The 5,511-nt window shown below is 44.4% G+C and overlaps 1 long non-coding RNA gene across 1 annotated transcript; it reads left to right on the forward strand.

Annotated features, from left to right (window-relative positions):
- The first annotated feature begins 1,073 nt into the window (after window positions 1-1,073).
- LOC136322725 (uncharacterized) lies at window positions 1,074-4,528 on the forward strand. The gene is made up of 3 exons (XR_010728857.1): window positions 1,074-1,202; window positions 2,682-2,749; window positions 4,391-4,528. It is a non-coding gene; the product is annotated as an uncharacterized lncRNA (long non-coding RNA).
- Window positions 4,529-5,511: the final 983 nt, after the last annotated feature.

Raw genomic sequence — 5,511 nt, forward strand, 5'->3', positions numbered from 1 at the left:
GAGTTTAATAAGTTTAAGTAATATATTGTTTTTCAAATTTCGGGTCCCAAAATTAAGGTGTGTCTTTATACATGAAGTGTCTTATACATGGGGAAATACAATATGTGTATGATAACAAATATTTGTAAGATGATATTTTATGAAGAACATTCATAGTTTCTTTTTTTGTTTTGTTTTGTTTTTACGAAGTGTCAAGTGGTTTGGGGTTTTTTTTTGTATTTTTCTGAAGTGAGAAGTGGGGAGACAGACTCCCACATGCGCCCGACCAGGATCCACCCAGCATGCCCACCAGGGGGTGATGCTCTGCCCAGCTGGGGGTGTTGCTCTATTGCTCAGCAACCAAGCTCTTCTTAGCACCAGAGGTGGACCATGGAGCCGTCCTCAGCGCCTGGGCCAACTTTGCTTCAATGGAGCCTTGGCTGTGGGAGGGGAAGAGAGAGATAGAGAGAAAGGAGAAGGGAAGGGTGGAGAAGCAGATGGGTGCTTCTCTTGTGTGCCCTGACCAGGAATCAAACCCAGGACTTCCACGTGCCAGGTCAATGCTCTACTGCTAAGCCAACCCGCCAGGGCTTGAAGTGCCAAGTATTTTTTTATTAACTTATTTAATGCTCACAACACTTAGGAGGTAGAGGACATGCATAGTTTCTTAATAAAATATCTCATTACATATATTGTGTTGGATTGTTACTATAACAGCCCCCCAATGTGTCTTTCCTCTCAGCATCTACACCCTTTCATGTTGAATTTGGACCTGGCCATGTGACTTGCCGTAGCCAAGGGGACATTAGCAAGCACAATGCAAGCAAGGCTCTGTAAAGTTTTTCAATTTTTTTTTTTTAAGATTTTATTTATTCACTTTTTTTTTAGAGAGGAGGGAGAGAGGAAGAGAGAGAGAAAAGGGAGACACAAGGGAGGAGGAGCAGGAAGCATCAACTCCCATATGTGCTTTGACCGGGTAAGCCCATGGCTTTGAACCTCAGCGTTCCAGGTAGACGCTGTATCCACTGCGCCACCACAGGTCAGACAAGTTTTTCAACTTTAAGGCATGTCCTCTTACTCACTCTTGGGATCCAGCCGCCATGCTGTAAGGAAGCTCCACTCGAACTGCAGAATGATTAGAGACCACGTGGAGAGAGACCCTGGAGGATGAGGGCCACCTTGAAGGTCCCGGCCCAGCCAGGCTCCCAGTTGAATGCAAACAGGTGAGTGAGTTTCCTGGAGCTGAAGAACTGGTCAGTTTGGGGGTAGTTTGTTATTCAGCAATACGTAATAAAAACATATATTGAACCGGCAAGCCTGAAGTCTCAGATCAGAGACCTCAGCACTTGAGGTCAATGCTTTATCCACTGTGCCACCATTGGCCAGGCTGTACTACAATTTTATTTTTTTTTACAGAGACAGAGAGTGAGTTAGAGAGAGGGATAGATAGAGACAGACAGACAGGAACGGAGAGAGATGAGAAGCAACGATCATCAGTTTTTTGTTGCGACACCTTAGTTGTTCATTGATTGCTTTCTCATATGTGCCTTGACCGTGGGCCTTCAGCAGAACGAGTAACCCCTTGCTCGAGCCAGCGACCTTGGGTCCAAGATGGTGAGCTTTGCTCAAACCAGATGAGCCCACGCTCAAGCTGGCGACCTCGGGGTCTCGAACCTGAGTTCTTCTATACATCCCAGTCTGACGCTCTATCCACTGCGCCACCGCCTGGTCAAGCTGTTCCACAATTTAAAAAATATCTTAATATTTATACATACGTGTGTGTGTATGTGTGTGTGTGTGTGTATGTAATGAGCATATATATATAATGAGCATCCTCCCGTCACCCTCCCATGTCAGTTCATATTCATAAGTTTATTCATTTTAATGACTGCATAGTTTTCCATGGGACCAATGAAGCATAATTTACTTATCCGTCTCCTACTGATGGATGTTATGTGGCCCCCAATTCCACCTCCTTGTGTAAATATTATTGCCAACAGACATTAGCATATCTTCAAGATCAATTCCCAGAAGCAAAATTGCTGAGTCGAAGGGTACACGCTCCAAAAGTTTTCACAGATATTGCCAAATCACCCTCCCAAATGGTCTTACCAATTTGGTCTCCCACTGCAGTGGCTTAGGGGGACAGGTTCCCAACCTCTGTCCACACCTGGTGTGGCCCAGTTCTAACAGCCACTTAAACAGCAACACCAGCCAGAGTGAGCATATGAAAATGTACAGAAGGGGCCAAGCGGGGTGAGGGTTCAGACCAGACCATGAAGATTTGCTGTGGCTGCAGGGAGCGGGGTCTGGGGCCCCAGGCCGCCGCCCCCACCCCAGTTCCTTCCGCTTCTGCCTGGGCAGCTGTGCTCAGCACATCCTCTTTCAGAGCTGCCGGAGAAGGCGCTTCCCAAGCAGACCTCATGGATGGACCCAAGTTCCTTCAGCCTTGACCCCCACTCACAGTGACTCTCTGGTTCGGATGGGCCCCAGTCCCAGGCCCTGCCTCCAGCAAAGAGAGGAGCCTTCCAGATTTGCCTTGTGGCTTTGCATAGACCTCTGATCTTCTCTGAGCCCATCACTGCTTTGAAAAAAATGTGAATGATATATTAACCTTTGGGTTCTGTTGTCTATTCCTTCAGCAAACGGCATCTCTCTCTCTCTCTCTCTCTCTCTCTCTCTCTCTCTCTTTCTCTCTCTAGCAAACATCCTGAAGAGGCATTCTGGCTTCTTGGCCCCCATGGTCTAGTGGGAGGCAGAGATCTATCAGGTAACTATAGATATATATTTTTTTTTATGTACTTAAATATACGGATATGTCATCTGAAATCCAGCGTGCGTACACAGGAACCTGATTTAAGGAGCTATGAGGGTGGAGAGCAGAGTAACTGCTTTGCAAGTGGATGAAAATAGCTTGTGCAAAGGCCCTGAGGTGGGAGCAGCATGTCACATTCCTTTCTGAGATTGAAAGAAATTTAGTGCAGAAAATGAGGGGAGACAGGTGTGAGATGAGGCCTGAGGGATCAGGAGGACTAAAACCATTCAGAGCCTTGCAGGCCACAGTGCTGAGAGCACTGGGGAGCCATTGACAGGATGGTGAGATTAAATGAGATACCATCATATAAAGTTCTCAATCCATGGTTAGTGCCCTTGTGATTACTTGGGGCCACTCAGATAATCCAGGATCATCTCCCTATTTTAAGGTCAGGTGATTAGCAACCTTAATTCTATCTACAACCTTAATTCTCTTTACTTTGTAACCTACCATAATCACACAAAGTCCATATTGGTGGGGGTGGCTGGGTGGGGAAACATCACTCTGCTGACCTCGCTTCCTCTCCCTCCGCTTGACCCTGGCCTGCCCTTCATTTCCATTTTCTCCAGGCAGGGGTGAGCCCAGAAGGGAGAGTGTGCCACCCACATTTCTAGAGAGGAAATAAAGTACCTTCACAACACACCTTTGTGGAACATTTCGGAGTTTGCAGAAGGCTTTCACATACTAGGGGGTTAGTATTATTTGTCATATTCCACATCTGAGACATTGCTGAGCAAGGTCAAGTGGCTGGCCCACAGTCACAGGGCAGACCTGAATCCTGCTGGGCTCACCCCCAGGCCTGACCCCAGCTCGTCCCGCCTCCCCAACCTTCCCAGAGCACCTTCATGATTTTCCAAGGCCACTTGGAGGGAGTCCTGTAGCCAATTTGCCCTTATTTCTGGCTTTTGGCCAAAAGTCATGGGGTCATACTTGAAAGACTTCCTCAAACCCTGCAAGTCATCACTCTGGCCACTCCTGCCTGAAATAGAAGCCAGACTGTTTCCAACGTACCACCAGTGGGGCTTTAATGGATGCAGGTTTCCAGGGGAGTTTCCTGGCAATGTGTTTCAAAAGTCTTAAAAATGTGCCTTGCTTTATCTCATTGATGTCACATGGAAAAAACAGACAAACGTGCAGAAATGCACATATAAGGTTGTGTATCACAGCATTATGTGGAACAGCAAATATCAAAGCCAACCACAATGTCCCTCAACAGGATCTTGAAGAAATAAAGGGGTGGGTCTAGTGTTGCAGTGCTGCACATTAAAACCGATGTAGATAGATCCATTTAGTGATACGTATACAGAGATGGCCTCGAATGAGCACGGAAAGATGCTTCACTCCAGAGTTACCAGGGAAACACAAAAGCCACAATGAGATGCCACTACATGCCCATTAGAATAGCTACAGTGAAAAATTTGCCATATCAAATATTGGCAAATATGAAGAGTCATTAGAAATTGAATATACTGCTTGCGGCTAGTGGAGTTAACTGGTATAACCATTTTATAAAGCAGTATGGTAATTTCTTTTTTTTTAATTTTTAAATTTTTATTTATTTATTTATTTTTAAGATTTTATTTATTGCCTGACCAGGTGGTGATGCAGTGGACAGAGCGTCGGACTGGAATGTGGAGGACCCAGGTTCGAGGCCCCGAGGTTGCCAGCTTGAGCACGGACCTATTTGGTTTGATCAGAGCTCACCAACTTGGACCCAAGATCACTGGCTCAAGCAAGGGGTTACTCGGTCTGCTGAAGGCCCGTGGACAAGGCACATATGAGAAAGCAATCAATGAACAACTAAGGTGACGCAGCGAAAAACTGATAATTGATGCTTCTCATCTCTCTCCGTTCCTGTCAATCTATCCCTCTCTCTGACTCTCTCTCTGTCTCTGTAAAAAAAAAAAAAAAAAAAAAAAAGTTAAAGATTTTATTTATTGATTTTACAGAGAGAGGAGGCATGGGGGGAAGCGAGAAGTATCAATTCTAGGTTTATTTTAATTGTTTATTGATGGCTTGTGGCTTGTTGTATGTGCCTTGACTGGGCAAGCCCAGGGTTTTGAACATATGATTCAACCATTCCATTCTGAGTATTTACCCACAAGAAATAATAGTAATTGTACATAAATTTTCAAAGCAGTTTTATTTGTAATAACTCCAAACTGGAAAGGACTCAAATGGCCATCAACAGGGGAATGAATAAACAAGCTGTGGTATATCTCTATCCAGTAGAATCTACTCAGTAATAGAAATGAACTATCAATCTAGGATAGACTACATGGGTGAATCTCAAAATAATTATGCTAAGTAGAAGCCAGACTAAAAAAGGACATACTCAATGGTCCCAATTATATAAAATTCTAGGAAATGCAAGCTAATTCAAAGTAACAAAAATCAGGATCAGTGATTCCTGGAGTGTGTGTGTGTGTGTGTGTGTGTGTGTGTGTGTATGTATGTGTTTGTGGTGGGGTGGGCAGGAAGGATTACAAAGTAGCACAAGGAAACTTTCAGGGGTACAATATGTTTGTCATCTTGAATGTGGTGATGGGTTCATAGGTGTATACATGTTGAAACATACTGTACACTTTAAATATGTGCAGTTTATGGTATGTCAGTCATAACTCAAGAAAGATTTTTTTTAGAAAAGATGCCCTCTTGATAGATGCATTGCTAGTCTGTTTTTCTTTTTAAGTTATTGATTTTAATGAAAGTGGGGG

The sequence above is a fragment of the Saccopteryx bilineata genome, chromosome 2 (assembly GCF_036850765.1).
Source record: "Saccopteryx bilineata isolate mSacBil1 chromosome 2, mSacBil1_pri_phased_curated, whole genome shotgun sequence".
Taxonomy (NCBI): domain Eukaryota; kingdom Metazoa; phylum Chordata; class Mammalia; order Chiroptera; family Emballonuridae; genus Saccopteryx; species Saccopteryx bilineata.